Source organism: Urocampus carinirostris, chromosome 1, assembly GCF_059441175.1.
Source record: "Urocampus carinirostris isolate Australia breed hairy pipefish chromosome 1, RoL_Ucar_1.0, whole genome shotgun sequence".
NCBI lineage: Eukaryota > Metazoa > Chordata > Actinopteri > Syngnathiformes > Syngnathidae > Urocampus > Urocampus carinirostris.
This window is the reverse complement of record NC_142349.1, coordinates 37,611,482-37,622,120: the sequence shown is the minus strand read 5'-3', so window position 1 is coordinate 37,622,120 and position 10,639 is coordinate 37,611,482. Positions and strand designations below refer to the sequence as shown.

The following is a 10,639-nucleotide window of genomic DNA, read 5'->3' as shown; positions in this document are numbered from 1 at the left end:
GGGCGTGAGCATGCAGCTGTTCTCCAGCGTTTGAGTTGAAGTCTCACCTTTGTCAGCTTGTATTTTTTTGTAAGACCATTAAAAACAGTTGATCTTTTTTTCATTGCTTATTAAATGAGTTCTTAGTGAATCCACCAAGGATGTAAGGTTGAAATCATAGCCCAGCTCCCAACTTCCTGTATGGAAATCGCTTGTTCACTTTGACTCTTCCGAGTGCTTTCCAAAACCTTGACGAGACACTATTAATAATGAGTATTGTTTTTTTAATCGTTTTTTTTTCTTTTCAATTACGTTATAACAAAAACCACACCACAAAATCAACAAATCACCTCAGAAAATGGGATAATTTGAAGCCTAACAGCTTAAAAGAGACTCGTCCCCAAAATAACTGATTTTTTTTTTTTGAATCAACAGACACACACATCAATAAATACAATCACAACATCATCATCTGTTAATCCATTTCGACATTTCCGCATTGTTTGAATCTCGCTAAATATTTTAACACTTTCTGAGATCAAATCCAGAGAAAAACGGCAAAACAAACAATCTAAAGCAATAGCACAAGCGAGTGTGGAAGGGAAAATGTTGGAGCTAATTTAAGAAGCGTCAATAATTCGAGCACTAGATGTCATTGTATTATGCGGTGCAACTAATAAAAGTGCTAAAAGCACAAGGAAAAATAAAAACTAAGGAGACTCAAAGTGACCTCAACGCATCTTTTTAATTCTCATATTTATTACCAGCCTTTTTGAGGCATTGCGACTAAGAAACTAAAGTATGGTTCGGCGAATGCTGATATGACATTGGCAGGGTTGGGTAGGGTTACTTTAACTTGATTACTTTCAATTACTTTTGGATTACTCCAATACCAAATATCCTAATAAAAGACAAAAGAAACTAAATATGAATAAAATTACAAAATTTTGTGCAGGCTTGGGGAGTAACGGAATACATGGAACGGCAAAAACGATGTTGGCAAGCTGTTTTGGTTTTATTTTCATTTTGTTTCTGTCACATTTTATGTTAGTTTTGCCGGAGATTAAAGCCAGGAGAGAAAGCTTACCACGTGTTGTGAGTCATAATTTTATTCATATTTAGTTTATTTTGTCTTTTATTAACATATTTGGTATTGGAGTAATCCAAAAGTAATTGAAATGAATCAAGTTAAAGTAACCCTACCCAACCCTGGAGATTGGTGGGGTTCTGTACCTATATAAGAACCACTGTTTTAAAGAGACAGTGTGTATTATTTGACCACGAGATGTCGCTCCACTGTGTAGTGCAACTGAAAACGAGTGCTAAAAAGATGAAGGACAGATACAAACTATGGAGACTCCAAGTGACCAAACAGCACCATATTTCTTCTCATTTTTTGCCAAGCCATTCACAAGGTTTTGTTTTTTGGGTGGTACCCTTGAAAGAACAAGGAAGAAGATGAATAACGGTGATTTAAAGTGTGCAAACCGCACCGTTTTACTTCTCATTGTTTTCCCTAGGATTTAGATTTTTTGGCTTTTTTGGGGGGCAGCACAGCGCGCAGTGGTTAGCGCGTGTGCGGCACAGTTCTGAGGTCATGAGATCGAACTCTCCTGTGTGGAGTTTGCATGTTCTCTCTGTGCTTGCGTGGGTATCCTCTGGGTACTCCGGTTTCAAAAAAACATGCACGTCAGGTTAATTGGGCGGTACAAATTATCCGTAGGTGTGAATGAGCGAACGAATTGTCTGTCGCTGTGTGCCCTGCGACTGGCTAGCAACCGGTTTGGGGTGTCCCCTGCCCACTGCTCGGAGATAGCTGGGATGGGCTTCGGCACCCCCGCGACCCTACTGAGGATAAGGGGTGAAGATAATGGATGGATGGATGGATGGATGGATGGATGGATGGATGACTTTTTTGGGGAATATAGCAGCAAGATGGAGGACAGTGATGTCAGTTTCTTTTAGGTGAGCCTCATCTTCGGTCAAATACAATTCAAAATTCTTCACTTACGAGCATTTAAAACATGCATTTCATATGATAATTTGTGCTTTGTAGCTAATTATTTAAATCAATATGGTTTTTGTTTGATGCGGTAAATAATACACACTGTCCTGTTAAAAGAGAAATATTTTGTAATTTGAAGCGCTTTCAAAATAAACCCTAAGCATTGACCAATAACATATCACCTTTGATTTCATGATGACGCCATTTCTTATGAAGTTAAAATGATTTTGGTAGAACTGATTCGGTAAGTAGGAGGTTGTTCACTATAACTCAACACCCACTGGCAATTTTCACATGACTCGCGTGTGTTCAAAGACCAAACAGGCAGTTGGAAATTTCTAAATATTTGAAAAAGAAAGAAAGAAAAAGCTTTAGTGAATGTTTTTTTTTCATTAAAGAAACAACTCTGATCTTGCTCATTAATGACAATGGACAATGCAATGTTCTCATTAGTGCATCACATAGATCCATTATCTGCACCGCTTATCCTCAGTAGGGTCGCGGGGGTGCTGGAGCCCATCCCAGCCATCTTCACGCAGTGGGCTGGGGACACCCTGAACTGGTTGCTAGCCAGTCGCAGGGCACACAGGGACAATTTTGACCGGCCCATTAACCTGACATGCATGTTTTATGGAATGTGGGATGAAACCGGAGTGCCCGGAGGAAACCCACGCAAGCACGGGGAGAACATGCAAACTCCGCACAGGAAAGTTGCTAGCTGGAATTGAACCCATGACCTCAGAACTGTGCCTCACACGCCCTAACCACTGTGCCGCCGTGCTGCCCTAGTGCATCACAATCACATGTAAATAATGTTGTTATTAAACTGGCCTCGTTACCAAGGTAACAAAACCCAAATTCTTTGTGCCGCTAATGCATTGTCATCTGCTCATGAACGAGTGATACATATCAATCAAATTGATGGGAGAAGACTGCATGTGAAAATTATAATTTAATCTTCCTCATTTTAATGTCCTTGCTGCTTTGTTGTAACTTTAATTGTGTCATCTATTTCACTGTAACCTTCACTTTTTGTAGTTATATTTTTTTTCACTTAGACCATCTTTATTGTGTTATTTTGATTCCTTATTGTTCATTCTTATGCCAATACAAATGCTTTTGTTTTGCATGATTACTTTATCACAGATGTAAATGATACATCCTTGTCAGCCTGGACCAAGCTAGTGTTTGTAATTATATTTCTTTCTGACGCAAACTTGCTCGATGCCCAGACAAATTAGAGGTAAGATCCTAAGCCTGGGCCCGGCCCGAAATTCGGGCTGGGTCGAGCCAAAAATGTCAATCATTACGTTGGGGTTTGGCCGGGCCGATTTTTTTCTCTCCATTACTTTCTTATTTTTTTTTTTTATAGTTATCCACCCATCATTATTCTTTGTTTCTTTTTGAAAGAGCATTCATGCAATGGATTCCTTCCCCCATGTGCAATGCAGCACGTGCTTGATAATATCCCCTCCACCTCCTCCCAAGTGCTCACAAATAAAATATAAAAAGTCGAGTTGGCTTCAGGCTCGGCCCCTCAAATTAAGTTAATTTGATTCAGCCTTTAATTCGGAACCAAATTAGGACTGGATTTCTTAGTCATAATCTTACCTCTATAGCAAATAAACCATCCACACACTCCAGAAATGAGAGCATCGCTGCTACTTTCTGTAGTGGACGTGCAATTACACATAATTTAGTATATGCAACCTTGAGTATTGTCGAAGTGATTGTATCATTCTGTTTTGGCAGGCAAGCTTCTCCATATGTGATCATTTTTTTTCTACTGTGCCACAATACTCAGTGCTGTCTTTCACAGACTGGAGACTACAGCAGACAACTTGGTTTTGTGGACATGGTTTTATGTATAGTCGTTTTTAAAAGGATTCTTTTATGTATTGATGTGTTTACTGTTTTTATTTGCGGGGAAAATTGCACATTATTAAACACTGTTGCAGAATTTGAATAAAACTGGCCAAGTTAGCATGTAGCGCAAAAGTTAACAAAGAGATACTTTAAATTCAACATTTTGAAACTTAAAATAACCAAATCCATGCAGCCTTAATCACTTGATATTAAATAAAATTATCAAATACTTCTTATTTACTGACAACGTTAGTGATGAGTAAATTATTTCATGTTTTTATTCTGCCTTCTTACAGTAAAGAGTATGTTCTACTTTTACTATGGACACGTGCAAAAGAGAATGCTTAAGCCGCCAGGGTTCTTTGTTCTTTTACGACTTACTAATGACTACTGTATTATGAACCGTTTACATTGTTGTCACTGTTGACCAATTATGTTGCTGTTTTTTATATTTATTTACACTCTTTAGGGCGAGATGCTTTTATAACCTAGAGAATTTAGAACAAGTAGGAATGTGTGTCCTGTTCTCCTTGCAAGCTCAAAATTAATTGTCCCGGCTCTTTGTTTTTTGTATCTACTAACCTAAACACTGATTAGCCAGTTAAATATTAAAATATAATAATCATTGTTTTTAAGTTAAAATAAGCTGTTTCAAATTTGGCATAATAATAAAAAACAAGTGAGAAATAATGACTATGCGAGTGTATGCTGCTTAATTTCCCCTCATGATTAGTTTACTCGTCTACAAATAAATTGTCAAACACTGTCATGAGGTTTTTTTCTTCATCCTCATTTATTAAAAGTCATCGTCCTCAGGGCCGTACACAGCCTTATCTTTTCGCAACAGGCCTGTTTAATGATTCAATATTTATTAGCTCTATACAAGTCCAGATGTTAAATCTGTTCTTTGTTTTGCAAATGCAATCACGCTGTATTGAGTTACAGTGTGGATTTTCAACTTCTTCTAAAACAAACGACATAAATTGAATTAACTGTATCCTGTGTTAAAAAAAGGAAGGGGGCAGATAATGCCCATTGTGCATTGGACTAACAAGGGAATTATTTCCATCCTGCGTCCCAGTTGTTGCCGGGTCTCTCGATGGTATCGCTCTAGACGATTGGTTTGAAAAGCCGGCGGCTGTGCATGACTTCTGAGGAAATTCGCCCGGCTGAGATTCCTGTGTGTGTGTTTGTGTGTGTATGTGTGTTTTCTGAATGTTATGTGTGTGTGTTTGTGAGCAGTGCAAATAGGCTGACAACCTGTGCTAACAAGATCGTGGATCGTATGTATTCTCCGAGCTATGTGACGGAACAGATCGAGCATCGGCGCTAACAATGTTTTTTTGAAAGCGGTTACTATTCCTGCCGTATAATGGAGGATGCTACTCACTAGGGTTGGGCGGTCTGATGCAAATATCGATATTATCGATATCAAGTAAGTACTTGGGTCGGATTTATTCTATTGTCCTTCAACCATCCTCTCCTCTTCTCCACTTGGTGGTCCATCGGCACGATAATGACCATCTCCTTTGTGAGTCTGCTGGTGTTTGAAGAGTTCAATCCTGGATCCACAGGTCCGGTTACAGACGAGGCATGTGAAGGATATGCTCGGGGGAAAACAAAGGATGCCTCTTTGCTGCACAGTGTTGCGTGCACGGTTCCTCCATACATTGCACTTCCTGTGAGCAGTAAGGGCGGCAGCTATTTCAGCAGGAAGCAAGTTCCTCCAATGAAAAGGGGTTCATCTGGCATCTCTTAAGAAGGTTCTTCATTTGATCTTTCAACCGCTTCCTTTGCCGACCAGCACTACCTTGGCCAAGGTGTAACTGACCACAAAAGATTCTGCATAGTAGTCTGTGGCTGAGAGTTTAAATGACGTGCCCAAGCCACCTAAAAAGTGGTTCTCTACTGTGGCAAATTTACATAATAACATGAAAAAAGTTCACCTTACAGAGAGCAACGGGCCGTAATAAAAAATGTAAACATGTTACTGTTCCTGAACAAAAACCTGTAAATTAGTTGTCAATCTCTTTGTACGACAGATAAGATGCAAATATTACATCCTGGTCCAGTCGCCAGCTTTTACTGTAATCTGGGAAGCGGCAAAGAGCAAGTTCGCTCCTGAACAGAGCGTGGGTGATACCTGGAAGCATTATTTTGGTTTGTCTTCTGTTTGTATGCATTGATTGTTGTCTGGGTTTGTTCAGTAATGTACCCGACGCCAACAGTGAAGTGATCCGTGGCGACAGCTCGTTTAAAACCTCAGATGGAGTCCGGAGATTGAAACGGACGTGTGACAAATTTATGGGAGAGGGATACATAAATTGTTGTGACACGAGGAGTGGAAAGTCATGATAGGAGGAAACAGGAATATATTACAGTGACAGTGATCGCGTATCAGAACATAAATGTACAACTCCCTGACCTTTAGGTCAGCCGGCCTCCCTTAGTAACGGTTGCCTGGCTTGGCAAACAGTTAAAAGATGCTCCCCATTGTTTGCCTTACAATAACAGCCAGTGATATAAAAAAAAAGTCACTTGCCGAAAGCATACGCAAACCATAAACACAAAAAACATTCTTTCAAAAATCTCCACTGGTCCAAGCAGCCTGTAATATTTTACCTTAATTAAGATATACCAGAAAGTGTAAAACCAAAAACCAAAAAAGCCTTTCTTTAATTCTTAAAGGGGCATTGTGCATTATTTAACAACACTTAGTGGTAAGAAAACTTTTTATTTAACAAAAAAAAACAATAATGATCTTAAAAATAAAGGAGAAATTCACAAAATATGCATTTTTTTATAAATACTCGGAGGTTCAGAAGTTTATATTTATTATACAGATCATGAGGCAACTAGTGGTAGGTAGTATGATTGTCAACCATCTTGCTGTTGTGGGTTCCTATAAAAACTAATAACCTTGTGAAAGGCTTGGCAAAAAATGAGAAGAAAAATGGTGCGGTTTGGTCACTTAGAATTTTCACAAAGTCTCAATAGTTCACATTCTTCTTTGTACTATGTAGCAAAAGTTTTTCGTTGCACTGCACAGTAATGATGTGGTCTAGAGCAGAGTTTCTCAACTGTAGGTCGTGACCAACTTTTGCATCCTTTTTTCAGTGGGTCACAGGCAATTTTCCCACTAAGTTTCCATGGGTCTGAGCAATCACAAAAAGTCTGTGAGTATTGCTTGGAGTGAGCAACTCTAATCCTATGTATGACCTTGTTCCTGCTATTATCTTCTTCTTTATTTTGTACCCATCTTTCTTTTCTTCTATAGTTTCATTTTTTCCAGTGTTTTAATTGTTTTCTTTTGTCCTATAGTTTCCTTTTTCTTTCATTTATTTTTTCTAATTTTTCTCAGATTTTTACTTCTTTTTTCTTGCTTGTTTTCCTTTTTCCCTGCATTTATGTTCCCATTTTTTCTTTTATTTTGTCTTATGTTACTTTTTCAAATCTTGTCGTTGTCTTTGAGGTCATTTCGTGCATAGTGTTACATATTAGTAATATAAAGATGAAAGAAAAACCATATGAAGAGCCATTTGGTTGCCGAAAGAGCCAGCCCCTTTTAGTGAGCCGAGCTGAAAAAGCCGCTTCTCTAAAAAAGGCGGGAACTTGCACAGCAACATTGACTTAGGCACGTAAGAAAGGTCATGTAGCTACATTGTCTAACTGTGCAGGTGATCATAAAACTAAACCACACTTGTTATATCATAATATCTTAGTAATAAAACAATAATATAATTGTTATATATTTTTTTCAAAAAAGCAAACTCATACAACTCCACGAATGGTCTTGTCAAAAATTGATAAGTGTACCTTTGAAAAAACAATCTCACACTCACAAAATGATGCCCCCTCAAAAAACTGAAAACAAATCTATATCAACATTTGAAAATGTATTACACTCAAAACAAACTTTCACTCAAACACACAAACTTAAAACCTGTAACTTTCAAGTAACTTTCAAATACTCTGTCTAGCCTTCAAACAGGAAAAAAATAAAAATAAAACACACACAATAAATATCTCCAATTCACAAAAATGTTAAGCAAAAAAAAAAAAAAAAAACAGAAACAAAAAAAAAACCCTTGTAAGCATTTTGCCTATTATCGGGACATTCATTTTATCTAATTTATCTCTTTCAAGTCTTCATTACATGTTTATCTGTTTAACCTGTTTGTAAACAATGTTCCATACATTGTTATTAATAGCAAGAGAGAAATATTTTCATTCTAAAACTCCAATACACACTCCCAAAACCCACTTGGAACAGTAAAGTAAACATTGCTGACACCGAACAATGGGTCACACAATAAAAAAAAAACTATCAAAAATCAAACCAATGAAAAAAAAATCTCTCTCTGCACCTATACAAACCAATAAAACACTTTTGGTCAGCAATATTAAAAAATACATTCACTCCCAGAAGGTCACAACAAAACTGTGTTACTGAAAAAACTCAGAGATAAACAACAATTTTCTTGCCTCACTGTATATCTCAGCATGTACTTACTCACAAAAACTTTTCACTAGCATAAAAAACTCAATCATCTGCCCCACTTCAAACTTTTACCGCAACAAAGAAACCCCATATGAAATCAAAATTCCCCTTCAATTCGCAAGCCAACAATTCACTTGGAACATGAACAAAAACACTCACACTAAAATTATCAAACCAACCCCATATATTATCTAACCAAATCAAACATATCTATTCTTCAATTTTCTATCAAAAAAAAATAATGCTGACAAAACTTACATATTAACTAATTTTTACTCCAATTTTATAATATACAGGTAACCTTATTATCAATTAAAAATCTCCCATTCACTTAATATCTCTTAAACTGTCTCAGGCACAAAACCCTCTTAAAAATGCTTGGAAAAACTCCAAGTCCTTCCCTTAGAATCGGTACTGTTAGCGTAGACAATCTGTGTGTTGGATTTATCTGCCGGGATTCCGACTGATTGTTTGGACAAAGAAACAAAATCTTAAGACAGCAGTTCTGTCAAGGACTTTTAGCACAAAAAAAAATGATGAAATGTTCATTGGATGGAGTTGGCATGGCATGGCGTTTTAAATAAGGTTGAATGGAGAGGTCCTGGAAAAAGTTGAAAGCTGTAGGTACTTGGGTTTCGATGTGGCTGTAGTTGCTGGAATGGAGTGTGAGGTATTGCACAGAGTGAATCAAGGAAGCAAGGTTTTAGGTGCTCTGAGGAGAGTGATGAGCAACAAGAGGATGAGTATGGATGTTAAGAGGGGACTGTATGAGAGTGTGATTGTGCCGACTGTGTTGTATGGTGCAGAGACTTGGAGCCTGGATGCAGACTTGAGAAGGAAATTAAATGTTTTTGAGATTAAGTGTTTGAGGAGTATGTTAGGAGTGAAAAGATTGGATAGATTTAGAAATGAAATTGTGAGAGACAAAACTGGAGTAGTAGTGGTACTGAGCAAGCGTGTGGATAAGAGAGTACTCGGTTGATTTGGACACATGGAGAGGATGGATGAGGAGAGAATGGTGAAGATGATCTGCAGAGCAGAAGTAAATGGAAGGAGACAAAGAGGAAGGTCGCAATTGACGTGGATGGATGATGTTATAAGTGCACTAGAGGAAAGAGGTCTAAATGTAGTGGAAGCTAGAGCTCTGGTTGGTGTTGGGAATGAGTGAGGAGGTGTTGTGAAATAATAGTGGGATGTTCGACGCGTTCTAAGGGTAGGGCAGGGCACCTGTATGGGCAGGGGTAAACCAGTGAAAGCTGTCGGGCCCTGCTGTTGAACAGAAGAGTCTGTTGTGTCACTCTGACCCGAGTGACATGGCCGGTTTTTTGTGTCCCGTTTCATCTGGAGGGACGAAAGCATGACCAACTAGGGTGGTGAGAAGCTTAACTTGTTTGGGTGTTTTAGTATTTGGGTGGGCCATGGTCAAATTTTTTGTATTTTTGCTACATTGCTACTTTTTCCTTTTTTCTTTAATTTGTTTTTGTGTATGTGTTTGTCTTGCTGTTGGTCACCCCTCTCGAGGGATATGAGTATATGACCAGGGTAGATAGCTAGCTAAATGAATAATGTGATTATCAAAGTAATGATGTGCTTCAATAATAACATTAATATAGCTGAAAAAAACATGCTATCATGACTACATATTCAGTGACACGTTTTAATAATCTTACAATAGCCTAAAAGAAATCTTAGTCCCATCAAAAACACGCACAATCCCATCAACATGTCTCAAACTTTTCTCTAAAATTTCATACCCGCGGTAAATCAATCTAGCTCTGAACCGAAACTATCATTCTTTCATATAAAGAATATTTTCCTAAAGAAAAAAACCAAATCAATTATACACTGAGAAATGTCTTATTCCTTTCAAAGACCAGTACAAATCTTACACAATTACAACAAATATGTTTACCAACAATAAGCAATACTTTTTCGAAACTAATACTCTAACTGTTGCACCCCAAAAAATACAAACATTTTATTTACCCCTATTCCCCAAAACGTGTACACTGAAAAACCTCTTTGTCCTTCCCAAAGTCATTAAGGTCACTTGATTAGAATTAGAATTGTCTTTTTTGTCAATGATAACTACGCTTTAAACCTTGTTTACAACTGATTTTAGACATGGCACTTAAGGACAAACACATATTAAAGATGTATCAAAGAAAAATAAGATAGGTTGGCAAAATATTTAAAAGGCAGTGATTTGAAACTGGCCTAAGTTGTAAGTGCATCGTAACAATTGTGCAATGAAAAATAGTGCTATAACATTTAGCCGCAATCAATTT

The 10,639-nt window shown here is 37.6% G+C and overlaps 1 protein-coding gene across 5 annotated transcripts in view; it reads left to right on the top strand.

The window, feature by feature from the left end:
- The window catches only part of dpp6b (dipeptidyl-peptidase 6b), a 697,001-nt gene that overhangs the window by 64,326 nt on the left and 622,036 nt on the right, over nt 1-10,639 (top strand). The window lies entirely within an intron of this gene.